Source organism: Mytilus californianus, unplaced genomic scaffold (genome assembly GCF_021869535.1).
Source record: "Mytilus californianus isolate M0D057914Y unplaced genomic scaffold, xbMytCali1.0.p SCAF_5, whole genome shotgun sequence".
NCBI classification, from domain to species: Eukaryota; Metazoa; Mollusca; class Bivalvia; order Mytilida; family Mytilidae; genus Mytilus; species Mytilus californianus.
Window position 1 is genome coordinate 23,182,404 of NW_026262701.1, and position 17,262 is coordinate 23,199,665.

A 17,262-nucleotide genomic window follows, 5' to 3' on the forward strand; every position below is an offset into this window, starting at 1 on the left:
AATATGTTAGTTATCGTCCAAATACTGGACGAAATATTTCAAATATCACATATTCCAAGGTAAATTGTAAAAACTTTTAACGTTATAGGTTTCTTAATGTTCTTTTTTGTTGATGAACGTATCAAAATAAAGGTATTTTTTTCTTAATTGATATGCATTAAAGTCTTTTTTGTTGCCAGATCTGTCTTTTTGTGTATTTTAAAACATTTTGATATCAAACCTTTTTTATTTCTGTATCATTCAAATGTAGTGAATACCATTCCCAATTGTCAAGTGAAGTTTATGAAGCAATAGAGTATATGGTAGGAGTAGAAGGTGGAGAGGGTGAAAAAAATAATGTATACAACGTTGGGGACTTTTAGAGCCGACTATACGGTATGGATTTTTCTCATTGTTGAAGGCTGTATGGTTGCCTATAATGATTGCTTACGTCCACTTCATTTAAGGTAGCTGGAATGTCTAAATGTTCGACGATAGATTTGTTTTAAATTTCTGTAAAAGACTTCTGGGTCAATGTTATTTTATATTTCAATATAAAAACTGGGGATCACGGACCTTGTTTTTTCGAAATAAAACATTGAAATTAACGTACTTTTGATCATTTTATATTGTTTATATAAGGGAAACTTAATTTTTTCGTAATCGAGGAAACATTAAACGAGGGAATTGGCTAAAATTCGATGAGAGAATTACTTTTCATTAATACTTCTGGAATATTAAATAAAAATTAGGGGTCACGGGCCTTATTTTCTTGAAGAAATCCCCAAAAGTTTTAAATGTACTTTACGACACTAAATTTTTTGATAGTTCAATCTTTAAATTTCAAGTTTTATGTATTTGTTGTATGTTGAATGATACTTGGCAAAATATTTTTAAAACAAAAAAGTATTTTTGCAACATGAACTGAACGGACGCTCACAAAAATGACACCCGATCTACCTTTTAAAAACTGTGGCAGATAGTTGTCTCTTTTGCAATCATACCACATCTACTCATTTTCACCTTATATTAACAAAAGGCAATTCATTTGCATTATATACAGGCACAATTCGTATGGCACTACACTAGGTAAACTGAACAGTCTCCTTGCATTACACTAAGTACATTCTAATAAAATTACACAAGGTATATACATTTTTTTTAACATCATGCTGGATGAATACATTCTCATAACATCGCCCTTGGTACATTCTTATAGCATTACATCAGTACATTTATAGCATTACACCAGTACATTTATAGCATATCATTAGCATTACACTTTACACAATGCTATAACATTACAATATACACAATGCTAAGGCATAACACTGGGAATGATCTGTGCGACGGGAAGTTATATCAAAAACTCCAATCTGTTTTATTTGCTGAAATTCATTTGCAGGTTCTTCTTTTGACCTTATTACAGTCATAAAAATTCTGAAGACAATTTGCAGATCTATGCAGTTGTCCTTTTTTTTTGGGAGTCGTCCATGTGGATATTTAACAAATAATGGTACAAGAAATTATTTCCTTTGTTACAGAAACTCCAGCAAACATCATATCATTCTTTGTGGTGTAGTTAAAGAAAAGGGAAAGCGATCGAGACAGGAAATTGGTGAGGATGAAAAAATGCAGATTTTATTTACTTTTTTTAAAAACAAACATGCAGAAATAAGTTTTTAAAAAAGACGTGTATACGCGATCCCAATATTATAACCGGTTATTTAAATATGTATAGAATCATTCTGTCAACGCTGTGTTAACCGGGACAATTTCAAACTCGATATTTGGTTCATAGAAATAAGGAAAATGCAAGCATTTCAAAAAGATGGGGAACCCTGTCTAATTAAGAAAAGTTTTAAAGTTTTTACAGTTATTTTCTTTCACTTGCATTATAATTTTTTTGCCAATTAGCTTATTTTTTGGCAGCAGAAATATCCTAAAAAATTCTTCAGTTTATTTCCTTAAAAATTGATAACGCTTAAAAAATTGCAAAAATTAGAAAAATTGGTTATACAAACTCACGATTTTGTTAAGACACTGTACGGTATAATAGCGTTCTAGAGTAGAAGATGTGGTGACGTTACAGTAGACATCAATAACGTCGCCGAATATTTTTATTTTTTTCCGCTAAAAATCAAACTTCCACAGGATACAGATTGAAAACTAGCACGGTTGCTAAGGACTTTCCTTTCACCAATGGATTCGTCGTTCATTTTAGAATCGTATATCGATTTTTTTTTAAATTCTGTGGACCAACGAATTAGAAAATCTTGTTAAAGTAAAAATATCTGCCGATTTTTTATGATTTTCCCTATATATCCTTTGTATTTTTGGCGTATCATGCTGTTAATTTCAAAAGCTTTTATCTAGAAAACAAAAACGATTTTTAATTTTATTTTCTTGTGTATTTTTACAAGCAGAATCCATATGTAAATTTTTTTTAAAAATCTGTGGATTAGTTAATTACGTTCACTTCGCCTAAGTGAAGGAGTTTGGTTACCTCAAGTGACTAAAAGCATTTACTGGTCAGGATTTTTTCATATATACAAAGATTTGGTTTGGAAGTTTGGCTGTACTTATAGACAACTTATTACAAACGGGATAGCGCATTCTAAATTTTACGATTATGTTGTTTACCGAGCCAGTAAATTTAGATACGATACGAGTAAACTTATCGATCCTTTAAATTAGCTTGTTTTAAAAGGTTAAATTGCCGATACAACACTGTAATTAGATCTTTGAATATAGTTTTATTTTGTATAAATATTGATTTAGATAAACATCAAACAACAAATTATTGCTATACACATATGTACACTCACGGTCTTACAATCTGTCGATACCTATTGTGACGGGTACAAATTTGTTGTTAATTGTATTTAACTATAACTATGTCTTCCTATTCTAAAAAGTTATATTTGTATGCCATTCATTCCTAAATTTCACTGAGATAAAGATGGAATCAGTGCATGCCTGTTCATGATTATTTTTATGATTTTTATTCAACATCATATGACTGAAATAAAGGCAACAGTAGTATACTTCTATTCGAAATTCATAAATCGATTGAGAAAAAAACAAATCCGGGTTACAAACTTAAACTGAGAGAAACACATGAAATGTAAGAGGAGAACAACGACACAACAGAAACTCAGCACTAAAATGCAACACACACAGAAACGAATTATAATATAACAATGGCCATTTTCCTGACTTGGTACAGGACATTTTAAGAAAAAATGATGGATTGAACCTGGTTTTGTGGCTAGCCAAACCTCCCGCTTTTATGGCAATGTTAAATATAACATTAAAATGACAAGATTACATGACAGGACTACAATACAAATCAATGGGAGAACATACAGGACATAGACACACACAAATAATAGCTATCAAAAGGTACAAGGCTTATAATTTAATACGCCAGACGCGCGTTTTGTCTACATAAGACCCACCAGTGACGCTCAGATCAAAAAAGTTCGAAAGCCAAAACAAGAACAATTTTGAAGAGCATTGAGGACAAAAAGTTTCAAAAAGTTGTGCCAAATACAGCACAGGTTATATGCCTGGGATAAGAAAATCCTTAGGATTAAGAATAATTCATACTTTTGCAAACAGTAAAATAAAAATAACTACATAATAGATATACATGCTAACACCGATGTGTTGACTAACTACAGAATAAAAACGAATACATAAAACAACCTAAATCAGCACATAAAAAAGGCACAGCCGAACAACGCATTATATGTTAGCCGAAGAAATCGACGCACAATGTGACGTCACATTTAAATTTCTATAAATTTCCATAAATAGGATAGAGTTCAAGATTAGGTTTGTAATACTGATATAACATGTATCATAACAATGAAAATAACAATACTTATTATTATAAAATTGTGGTAGTAATTAGATAATTAATTGTATTATCAAGCTATGTCGGTATTTCTTCTAAATCAAACTGTAATTCAAATACATCGTATACATTTAGTAGACCAAAACTAAAATCTTATAAACGAACTGGGTGATTAATTATCATAATACCATAATACCAGTCATTTTTATTATGTTGTAGCATTTACTTTGGGAAATATTGAAATTGCAATTGTTATTTGCTGTTATGAGACGACCCCCGTAATTATTACTTTCATTGAACGAGTGATGTTTTTCACTCGTATGTACATTTTTTACGAACTTACTTTTTTGTAAAGCTTCCTCAAGTCATATTGGTATAGGGAGTTACAAGTTTTAAGTCAGAACATTTTGTTCGACTACATATTTGTCGATGAATTCGTTGACTGGCAAGCACCTTGCATAGTTATGCGCCATATTCATAACGGTACTAAAGCGTTTTGATTGGTTTAACATTTACGGAAGGTCACGATTATTTTTAGCTTATCGTAAATAATTTTGATGATTATTATATTCTACATAACGGAACGAACATTTCAACAAATATGAAGTTATTTAAGCGTCATTTTGTACAATTATTTTATAAAAATAAACATTTCATAGCGGTCAAAGAGGGACAAATCGTTAATGATTTCCATTGGTTTATTGGATAAACTTGCAATTGCGTGGTTGAAAATTGCACGAAAACTGCCAAAAAACTGCACTGATTTTAAGTACAATTATTAAAACCCCAAAACGCGAGTTTGACTTCATTCTGGCCAAAGACGTTCAAAACTAGGAACATTTAAAGAATACATAATTGTTTAAAAACGATTTACGCAAATTCTACCCACATTTTGGAGACACTTGAGGAAACTAGCAATATTATGGAAATACTATTTTTTTATAATGATGGTTTACATCTATCTAGAAAAACATAAACCATAGAGATTACGTTACAAATATTTTTCCTGTTTAGAAATTAAGTACATTGTTAATACTTTTTGACGAATCACTGTGCCGAGGCCGATTATTTGTTTTCATGTAATTGAACAATTTAAAGCCAATGTAACCCCAATAATCCAACTAAATTTAGAAATATATTTTATTTATGTTACTGGTAAGGAATCCAGTAAATTTAAAGCAAAGGCTTTTTACAAAAATTGAGCGTTTTAAGTGGGGTTTTCAGACAGTGAGACACATGAAAATGCACATTACTAGCAAAGGAAACTAGTACAAATTTCCATAGATTCTTTTTGAAAAAAAACACAACTTTATTAGTCAATCAATTGGAATTAGAGCAACATATACAAGTAATTGCTAGTCAAAGATATAATACTTGTTAGTAAGATATTAAACATTTGATAGTTTTGAAAAAAGGAACATTTGTTAGTAAACAATAATGAACAGACATATAATTCTTGCCAACTTTTGTCAATTTCTTTTGGTCAAAATTTGAGACAATCGTTTTAGTCAAAGGAAGCTTAAACACAGGTTCAACAAAGGATTGTATATAGAATTTTATTTGATATTATTATCTTTACTGAATTTCACATTTTATTGTATAAGTCAAGTTTGGCAAATGATGAGACATACGATTTTAGTCAGAGGAAACTAATACAAAGTCTCTACTTAAACTTATATCAAAGCTTTCACTGAATCATTGAACTACCAGTTAACGAAATATTGTAATAATCAAGTTTGGACAATTTTAGACACTAGTTGTTAGCCAGTGAAAGCTATTACACTGTCTCAACAAAATTTGCCCCTTCATTTCATAGAACATCATAATTTATTAAATTAAGTCTCACTATACTTAGTGTGAGGTAAGAGGCATTTTAATACATGAATATCTAATATTTTGTCCCGTGAGGTCTGATGTACTTTTGATAAATGAGTATCTAATATTTTGTCTTAAATCTGCTCGTATTCTCAACAAACGAGAGAACATCATAGCAGATATTGTTTTACTCTTTATGAGTATTTATGTAGTACTTGAATCAATCTCTTAAAAGATACCCTAGGCAACTGTCTAGAAATTCACTAAAAGTGTACTTAGTATTGATAAATTTGCAAGTTCTTTTTATTGGTCTTGAGCTTGACTACATTGTGTAATTTTGATCTCAAATATTTGCTACTGTTATGTGTGGTTATAATATATATAATATCAAAATAAAGTATTTGCAACTTCTGATTGTTTGGTATATATTTGTGATATCAGTCCCAAGAAGACCCTTAACATTCACTATAAATAATTGAATAGGAGTTTAGGCTTGATCCTAAGACACATAGGAATCACTTCTCGAAAAATAGGTTTGTTGTCCTTCGTTTTAGATCTAGATAGGGAGTAAGGTAGTTTAGGTTTTCGTTTGGGTTTATATATTTAGAGGTTTCGGTGTATTTGTGTTTCTGCCCTTTTCTCCATTGACACGCTACACTATATTTAGGCATTGCACGAGGGCGTGTTTTTTCTTTGACTGTAAATGACGTCTTAATACCATATACATTAGAAGTTGGATGTTAACTGATTGATATTTTAGTATTAGAAACATAATTTTTCATTAGTTGATATGTGCTTGGAACTAGTTTCAGTGACTTTAAGTATTTGCAGGTTTGTATTATGTATTTTGTGTTTGTGTTTTTGTTTTTTTGTTTTTTGTTCTTTGCATCGATCTGATGACTTTAAGTCCTTTTCAACTGATTTTTATAGTTTGTTGTTATTTCGTGTTGTAACACCACTGCTCCCGGTTAGAGGAACGGTTTGGAGCCAACAAACATGTATTTAACCCCGCAACATTCTGTATGTCCCTGTCCCAAGCCAGGACCCTGTAATTCATTGGTTGTCGTTTGTTGCCATATATCATATTTGTTTTTCTGCATTGTTTTGTACATACTTGAGGCAATTCGTTTTGTCGTTTAAATTTTTATACCTTTGACATTTCAGGGCCTATTATAGCTTATTATGCGGTATTGGTTTTTCTCATTGTTGAAGGCCGTACGGAGACTCGTAGTTGTTAACTTCTACAGATGGGTGCAGTCCTAACCTTTTCAAAAGATAACTTAGAGCAGTCCTTATGACTTAAGGTAAGTCATTTGAATACCACCGCGCATGTAACTTGCGAAACTACGATCCGCAAGTTAGTCTAAGATGTTGAAATATTATTTGTGGATTTATTTAAGGAAATATGTTTTTTTATTAAAGAAACGATTTATTTTTTTTAAGAATGATCAAAAATTTTATCATTAATATATAAAGACCTATTTCCAACGCTTTTCATGTTTACGACTTTCTACCGGAAACCCGCAGCGTCGATAAAAACGCAGTTCCGTAAAATGTATTTTTGAAATGTACAAAGCGTCAAAGGGCAAATTTTCAACCAAAAAACCTATAAGTAAGTCTGATTCATTCCGAAAAGACCGCATCAGAAAAATAAGACTAAATCAAAATTAGAAAAGAACATGATTTTTGTTTGACCTTATAAATGTATCAAATACCAGAAGTGATGAAAACGTTATTTATGACACTACTGATATCTCATACCTCTTAACTATTGTAGATTATTCATCTTTGAAATTAATCTTATTATCCAAGGCCTTGAGTCATGTCTAAATTTTTTAACCCTCTCAGTCCCAAATAGCTTTCATAATGAAATGAAATACCCTAATTTTTTCGAGGTAAAATGCATATTTTCTGTACATTTTGAATACACATTCCTGACCTAGTATACCTTTATTGATGTATTTGACTTTGTAAACACAAATGATTACTTAGTTGACATTACAAAAACATTGTTATTTTATTTTCAAAATGTACCGTTACTGCATTTGACGTCATCAAAAAGAGTGTTATAATTGACGTTGATGTGTGAAACGTCGAAATAAACTAACTTGCAGGTACTTGAAAATACCCTAAGTGTTATACAGTCAACGGCTTGTAAAACGATTATAGTTTTATCGATTTGCATAGTGTAAAATGTTATTGATTGCAAAAATTCTTTTTCCATACTATCAAAGTCTGATTTCTGAAATATATTTGATATTTGCTGAAATATATTCAACTTAAAGAAGGTTTTATTATAGAAACAAAATACTTAAAAAAAAAAGATATCTACTCTTTTGTAGTAAAAACTCAGAAGTGAAGTGTCGAAGTCTTGAATAGTATCGTATTCTACAATTTTATATCTTCATTAATTGAACGTCGTATCAAAATCATTACACAAGCAACTAAACAATATGCCATGAATTAATAGATTGGCTGCACAATAATTCTTTCCTTTTTTTTTATCATTTTTGTGATGTAACATGTAATATGTTCACGTTCACGTATGCCATCAATCCCATATAAGTATTATTATTTTCAGTAAAGTTCAATTATTCTTACTTCGCCATTATTTTAGATTTCATCCGTTTTGTCAGTCGACAGCGAGGAGAACATTTTGGATGTACACCCCTGAGGAGCCAAAAATTTCTAGAAATAAACTTTTTTTCTAAACCTGATTTTTGGGTTTCTATGACTGTAAAAAAAAAATCATATGGTGGTGCACTTTTTTTGCTACGGCCTTTTGAAAGTACCCAATTTTGATGATTTTCCCATTTTTCATCAATGTTTACCTATTTTTGGGCTATTTTCGTGAAAAAAATCACAGTTTTACAATTAAACTTTTTTTTCATACTTTCAATAAAGATGAAGTGGATCAATCTGAATAAATTTAACTTAAAAAACTAAAGGTAGGTGTTGATATAAGAAAGTTTTATCATATTTTGATGCTTTTTTGAGTCAAATTTACCATGCTGTCAATTTTGTAAATTTGTGATTTTTCTCTGCTTAAAGAACAAAATGCATATTATTTCGACTTCTTTGTTTTAAATGATTGAAAAAATACATATCTAAGAAATTTGAAAAGAAAAAAAGTGATATGGGATGTACATGTTTTAGGTAAAATCATTTCTTGTACCCCTCACCCATTTTCTCAAAATGTTGGCTAAAAAGACTGACTTGATTGGTAATAAAATTTGAAAAATTGATTACTCAAAAACTATAATAATTCATTGTAAATTCACAATTTTTTTACAGAGTTAAGTTTGATTATAACATTTTTTAAATTCATTGATATTTTCCACTTGTATCACATGTTTTGGAAATAATTCCAGAACGAGATTTCAACGAGACTGAAACGTCAGAAGAATACATCCTTAACTGTTTGGATATTTCAAAGAACCATGCCCTACAAATTGACATTTTTTCGGCTTTCAATTTAACTTTTCATTAATTTTGTGGGTTGAAAACTGTTACCAAAAAGAAAGAATATAGCCAAATATCAGATGCATAGGGATAAGAATCTAGGCTTTTTTTTGTTATAGCCTCAAAATGGAATTACATGATTTTGCCAACTTAATACAAGTTCTTTCGGTTATTATGAAATGGACATATATAATTTTAATTTAGATCGACAAAGTTGGGATGTAAGAATGGAATTTATAAAATAATTATGATCATTGAATAGCAAAGAAGAAAATTTGATAGCAAATAAAAGAACTACTGGCATAAAGATCTCCATGTTTTAAATTTTGTAAGGTCTTCCCATAATTTGAACGAAAGAGATAAAATATAAGTCATCTAATTAAACCATTGAAACGCTGATGCGTTAGTTTTATTTTACGTGTTTGTTAAAAGTTACTAAATCATAAACTCACTTTACTATGTTACGTTTAGGGGTGTGTCTTGTAGTGAACAGGCATATCTTAATACGGGACAGTTATGAATAAAAGGAGATGCAGGGGGTATACATCAATGAGACAGCAAGCAAACAACAAAACCCCAAACAGACATGTTTTTGGTATTAACACTATGTGTCATGCCCTAACTCCTTTTTATAAACATAAGGTAACCAGAGATCTATAATATTTTAAGATGATTGGGTTTTCATTTTTGCAAATATTGTTCTTTTCTTTAAGATCATACAAGAAAGGGGAGAATATTATATACATACAATTTTCACTTTGTATATTGATTAATTGTGGCTTGCTTAACACCTAATTTGAAACATAATATTTTATAAAATATTTTTATTTGAAATTTCTTTCGTTCAAATGGATCAATTAGAATAATATGTTCTCAACAATGGTTACATAGTGAATGTGCTTTAATATTTAACTAATAGACATATAAAGGATGAGGAATTAGTATATGTATAAACCCCCCCCCCCCCCCCCCCCCCCTATGATAGTTATTTAGAGTTTGATATATCGTCATGATATTTTGTTATTTTACAAAAAAGTATCAGGTTGAAGGCCGTACGGTGACCTATAGTTACTCACTTCTACACCATTTTGTCTCTAATGAAGAGTTGTTTGAATTCTACGGTTAAATTTTATACTGATGTGCCGACTTTTTGTCTAAAGAAGAACAAAAAGTAAATTATGACTTAAATATCTATATTTTGGCCTACACGTTCATATTTTTAGAAGTTCTTAAAATGTCATGACATTGAATTTTTGTCGATAATTTTTTTGTTTTTGTGTGGTCTAACATTTCAAAATTTGAAATGTTAACCTTGGTATATTTTAACAACAAAACTTATTGAGAACCAGTTTGTCGAATTAAAATATATATAGATAATTCAGATGATCTGTAACAATTCCATCTTCATGCATTATATATTATGTACTGTGTTACGACGCTAGATTAAAACTGACGAGGAAAGATAACACTCGGCCACCCAAAGCTTTATTATTGTAGAGCCTAGGTGGTCGAGTGGTCTAGCGCGTTGGGCATAGTGCAAGGCGATTTGGTGCCACGATATCTCAGTAGCATGAGTTCGAATCCCAGCGAGGGAAGAACAAAACATTTGCGAAAGCAAATTTACAGATCCAACATTGTTGGGTTAATGTTTAGACGAATTATATATATATGTATATGTGTGTGTTAAGTCACAGTCTCTGTGGTGTTTAAGATTATTAATTTAAGATTATTCAAAAATATAGAAACATAACATAAGAAGACTGACATGAAAAAGGTAAGGAGATGACAACTAGAGATCCACTTGCACATTTATATGAGACGTGAAGAGACTAATACATACGTACCAAGTCCAGTTGACGGGATCAGAAAGGTTGTTTTACACCTGGATATGATTTGGAATATCTTATTCTACCTGTACGTCAATTTTTATTAAAAGCATTAAATTTGTGATTTAAAAAAAAAAACTGAGACGGAAAATTTACAAGATCAAATTATTTTTTGCTGTGGAAAATCAAATTTTTATAACATTTTGTAACTTGTATATCAATTCGGTTGAAATTCAAGCACAAAAAAGTGTTTCTCAAAATTTGTAATTTTGTATTAAAAAAAAGGTTTTTTACACAAATTTTGGTCGAGATATCTCAAAATAACTCATGGAGCCTTTCTTGAATAGAATTTTGCACTGTGCGTAAAGATTGTGAAATCATTTATGGCAATACTGACTTATCGGACTACATAAACGTGCTCAAATTTACATGTTTCTCTTCAGTTTTATAATTTCCAAGTGCATGTATTGATTGATTGATTTGCTTGCTATGGTGATATCCTTGGTTACTATGGCCATGATTTTTGTAACAGAAATATGTTACACAAAAGTGTTGCAAATAATAATAAGGACTGAGAGTTGACCTATTCTATTTCTATTTATCATGAGTATTTCTTACTATCTTTTTCAATGAAGATTTGGGGAGAGTTATCTCTCCTTCTTGAAAATTCGAAAAAAATCAAGCAGAAGGTGAAATATTTCTTCAAAAATGCAAGGTGACCTTATGTTTTTTTATTATTTTCTTTTAGATCTATATCTTGGCTACAATTTTAAAGAAAATAAGAAAAATCTATCTCATGGAATTTTTTTCTCAACTAGCAAAAGGATACAATTGCCCATTTCCCTGTAATATCTATGTAAAAAACCTCGAAAATACACAATAATTTGGATCAAGATACTGTCCAAACGAGGACGGTGACCCCAAATTTTTATTGTTTTTTTCACAAGAGCATTTCATCAACTGCATTTACACAAAATATAAAAAAAAATCTATCTCAAGAAATATTTAGTGTTGATCCACCTGAAGTTAACTTTAGAAAATTTTAGCAGACCTGCAATTTAACGTTATCCTTACCACAACAGACCTACGTCTACATTTTTGGGACTGCTGCAGACCAGAGCAGACTTGCGAACAGGTCAGTTTGATCAGACCTGTGGACAGGACAACATGACCAGATCAGATCTGTTAACCTATCCTGTGGACAAGTCTGCTATTTGACAGACCAGTTATGGGTCAGGTCTGCTTTTTGATCGGTCCTATGGATATATTTCTTTTACTAAATTTGTTAATACATGAGTGTGATGATACTCAAATGATATTCATCAATCAAAGCAGTCCTGTTTACTAGTTAACTTTATATCATGTTAACTTTATCTTGGAGCAGACCAGACCAAAGTTAACTTTTATAAGAACAGGTCTGGTTCGACAGAGCAGTCCAGATCAAGTCTTCTCTTTAAGTTAACATGAATTCTGTCCTAGAACCGATCGGAGCAGTCATAAATCCTGTAACCGCTAAATGTCTGTTTTTTCCTGTCCCAAGTTAACTTCCACCAGTCATAAAGTCTGGTCATCAAGTTAACTAGATGATCAGGTAAGGACTTTACCCATCTGTACAATGTATGTCCTTTGGTCTGTCGCGGAAAAATTGGTTCTTTGACAATCATATCACATCTGCTTATTGATATTGTTTATACATTAAACTATTCAACGATGCAAAGATCAATATTTAGCTTATAATCTACAGACGTATTTTTTTTTTTATAAAAAAATTCAACAGTAAAGTTATAGGATTTTCTGTTTTTTGTTTAACTGACAGTTTTTCAATAGAAACGAAATTCAGTACAAACATACAACCAGAAAGAAGCTAGTTTAAAAAAAAACATCTAAATGTTTACCTGTATGGCCTATCACTTGAACTTCTGCTAAACTGAGATAACCTTTACCGCTTCTCAAAAGTTTCACATGGCGGCCTGAGATTGGGCTCTTGCATGTTAACAATATTACTTGTCCAGTCTTACCAGGTCCTTTGAAATTACTACAAAGTTTCATCTGATGACGATTTTGTCCAACTGTAACCGCTATATTCTTCAGCCGATTACCTGAAAATTATCAATATCAAGAATCTATCTCAATTGTTCAAAAATGGAATTCTAAGACTTCAATCTGTCAGTGCCAATCATCATATCACCGATTGTATTCAATATAGCTAGTAACATAAGCAACACGACGGGTGCCACATGTGGAGCAGGATCTGCTTACCCTTCCGGAGCACCTGAGATCACCCCCAGTTTTTGGTGGGGTTCGTGTTGATTAGTCTTTAGTTTTCTATGTTGTGTTATCTGTACTATTATTTGTCTGTTTGTCTTTTTATTTTTGGCCATGGCGTTGTCAGTTTGTTTTCGATCTATGAGTTTGACTGTCCCTCTGGTATCTTTCGTCCCTCTTTTAGTACACTCCTTGTAATGACACACATTTCAGTATCGAACACATTTTACTTCAAAACCAATTTTTTTTAAATTTTTCCTAAAGTATATTTGTCTCATTGGTCATCAACAGGAAGATTAATTCCAGATTCTAAAAAAGCTGTATTCGATTACCAGGTTATGATATAGTTGATTTTTCCTTTGTTTTATTTGAAAAATAAATACGATTCTTGATTGCACAGGTACATTATTCATTATGAAGGCTGAAAACAAAGCAGACAATTTTACAATTTAAAAAAAAAATAGAAGTCTTTATCAAGAAGAACGATCCCATTAGAATAAAGTCTTTTGCTCTATTTAAAAAAAGCAATAGTGCGGTTAATGTCTGTTTTTGACCAAAAGAAATAAAACTTTTCATGACTTCTTTAAAGAGGAAGGGCAACGAAAGGGCCAAACTTAGCTTTAAATAAGACTGTGATATCAAATCTTAACAATCTTTTCCCCCGTTTAACTCACATTAAAGGTCTATTTCCTGTTGAAAAACACTGACCACACACGTCCACAAAAAATGAATTGGTCATAAAAATATGGAAATTGACAAGACACACATCCTACCAGATAATTACGGTGGTTCATGCAAAATCTGCAAATATTTTCCAAAATTTAGTCAAAACTATGAGTTTCATCGTACGATTGCTCATTTGTGTCGTCATATATGACATCATTGCTGTTGTTAAATGTCAGAACTTGTAAAATTTCTATTCATGAGAGATTTTACATTTTTTCTCTCATCAAATTTATACTTGAATTGCTGAAATGAATAACATGGAGTTTAAGAACCAAATATGCCTCTCTCCCTTAACAGAAGGGAGTACTTTCACAAATAAAAAATACGATTTTTTTACAGTTCTCTATCCATGTTTCTTTTTATGAAACAACTGAAAAGTCAAGAACTTTCAGAGAAGCCTTATTATGACTGTTCATTGGTTGATTTATAGTTGGTTATTTAACATCCGGTGGAGAATATTTCAGGCGTATTTAGGACGCGTACAAATAACATTTTAGAGAAATGTTAGTGAGCTAGCTCTAATACCCCTCTCCTTCATATTAAATATCATTTAAGACAGTAATATCGGGTTATGGAAATCAATTCTTAGCACGAATGACCTTCATTGTCGATCAAATGACCTGAAAATCAACATGTATCGTCCTCTTCATTCATTTAAAATATATGACCCCATATCGAAGAAAGGTTGTTATTCCATATAGGTGTCAAGACCACCAATACATTCACTTCAATTTGAAACATATGTGAAAGTAGCCCTTCCCTGACAAAAAAAGTGCTTATAATGTCATTGTTTACTTAAACTAATCAACAAACTTGCAGAAATGAAACTTTTAGTGAAAGAAAAATATATGTAGACCATTTTGAGCAAAAATATACTTCTCCATGAGTTTGCATTAAAAATTGAGGATTAATGCGCTCCCTAGTATACACACATCTTCTTATTTATATCTAAAATTTCCAGAAAACCAGGAGTTATTTTTAGTAGTACTTGATTTCCAAACAGTAGTATTTCATTACAAGACTTTAAACATTGGTTAAACATTGGCATGTAGAATGTTGATACAATTCAGGATATACCTGCTTTCTATGAAGTTAAATTTAAGGTAAAATATCTAAAAAGCTGTTAAAATTGGAAAATTTGATTGAATAGATAGAGATTTTACATTGGTGGTCTGACACCTTTATTAGCCCATGAAACCGCTTTTCAAATTTCAGTCTTTTTTAGTTTCTTTGTTCTTGACATTAGACAGAGTGACATTAAAAACAAAATAGATCGTACTTTCATTAAATGTGACTATTTTTCCAAGCAAAGTTATCACAAGGGCTCAGTTAGGAAATTGTTATTCCAAGACAGTATTGTATTTAATTATTAATATCCTGACAAAATCTATGTGCATCTTATCACTTTATAGCATTTGACTTCTTTCGACAGTCAAAGTTTCTGTAAATGGTTTTAATTTGTTTGAAGGTGTTATTTTCGATGAATCAACACTTCATTATTAAATGATATAATGTTAAGATTTTTTCTGAAGATCATAAAAAGTACTAAACATCAATTAAGATAATAGTTTGATGATTTACCTATTGTCATATATAGAAATGTCTAAAATAGTGTTGCTTTTAAAAAGTTCAAAAAGTAAACACTCTTACCTAACTCACGTGAAATTATTTTGAATCTTATCACAAATATATGTTTCTGACTCCTTACCACAGCAATTTTTTCTGTTAATAATATTGATCTGTTTCACATTGACTGTTTTTCCCAAATCAACACTCCAATATGCATTGTTTTCGTTCTTTGTGTGTGTAAACGTGCTTTCCTTTCCATCAACTGCTTTTGAAGCAGCATATTTTGAATGCCTTGTTGAACTCTGTGCTGCTTTTTTTCCAAGGGCATAGTTATATCCTGTAGGAAAATTGAGAAACATTTACAAATTAACATGTGGATATACATCTTCCAGTAGATACAATATTCGAGAGTTTGCATTTCCCATCATAATTTCCTTGATAGAGGGTTGTTTCTTACAAGGTAGCTATTCAATCAAGAGTTCTAATTGTTGAAGTTGATATGTCACTGAAGAGTTGGTTGATCGTCATTGAATATTTGTTTCACAGATGTTTCGATTGTCGTGATCATTATTCCATCTTCTTTTCACAGAATGAGACCTACCGAGTAAGACTTATCAATGGGTTTGTACTTACATGAGCAACACGATGGGTGCCACATGTAGTGCAGGAAATGCCTTCCCTTCGAGTAAGAAGAAATGGATGCCTGTAACATATTTGAATTGCTCAAGTTGATATTTTGTGGACGTCGTAGCGCGATTTTTCAGTAGATTTTACGTTTTCCAGTGGATACTTTGTCTGCTGATATACACTGTGGATGTTTTGTGTATATTTAAATGTATTTAGCTATGTCGAAAGACGTGCTTAATGTCAAATCATAAAAGATACAAATTGTTAAGTTTTTAAAAAAATTTGTAAGATTGCTGCTGCTATTTTTGGTATTGGGTACAATTTTGTACTCAATGCAACACTTTACCAAGAAAAAAGAAAAACACTTTTACCTATAACGTTAAAAGATTTTTTTTAAATTCTTGGAATATGTTAATTTGAAATATTGCGTCTAGTATTTGAACGATAAGTAACATATTCTTAATTCATGTTTTCATTTCAGTGACCTCAAGGTATAATATCTTTGAACCAATCACAGATTTCTAAGTTTTCTTATAACAATGTGCTATTTCCATGTTTTCTATTACTTGGTTATACACATTACGCGTAACAATGACAAAAATGTCAATATAATTACATGTATTTTTAACAACTAATGAAAAAGTCGTTATGCAATTGATGAATATAACGTCACAGTACCCAAATTGCACTGACGAGAAGCGTTGACTTGAATCTTACGCACGCTTACTAACGAATAAATATTTGGATGGAATTATATCTATGTATATCGGGCTCAATTTATTTCTCAACACATGCGAAAAACAGTAAAATAACAAAAATACCGAACTCCAAGGAAAATTCAAATCAGAAAGTCCCTTATAACATGGCAAAATCAAAAGCTCAAACACATCAAACGAATGGAAAACAATTGTCATATTCCTGACTTGGTACAGGCATTTTCCTATGTAGACAATGGTGAATTAAACCAAGTTTTACAGCTAACTAAACCTCTCACTTGTATGATAGTTTCATAATTCTTGTAACAAAACAAATGAATTTTACTTGTACCAAAATTAGAGATTTGGTACAGAACAGGCCTTATCTTAATCGATGTACACTATACTCTTCATTTTTTGTTAATTCTGTCTTCTT

At 31.1% G+C, this 17,262-nt stretch overlaps 1 protein-coding gene across 6 annotated transcripts in view; it reads right to left on the reverse strand.

Annotated features, from left to right (window-relative positions):
• LOC127703040 (uncharacterized) overlaps positions 1-17,262 on the reverse strand; it is a 925,706-nt gene that overhangs the window by 526,151 nt on the left and 382,293 nt on the right. The window lies entirely within an intron of this gene.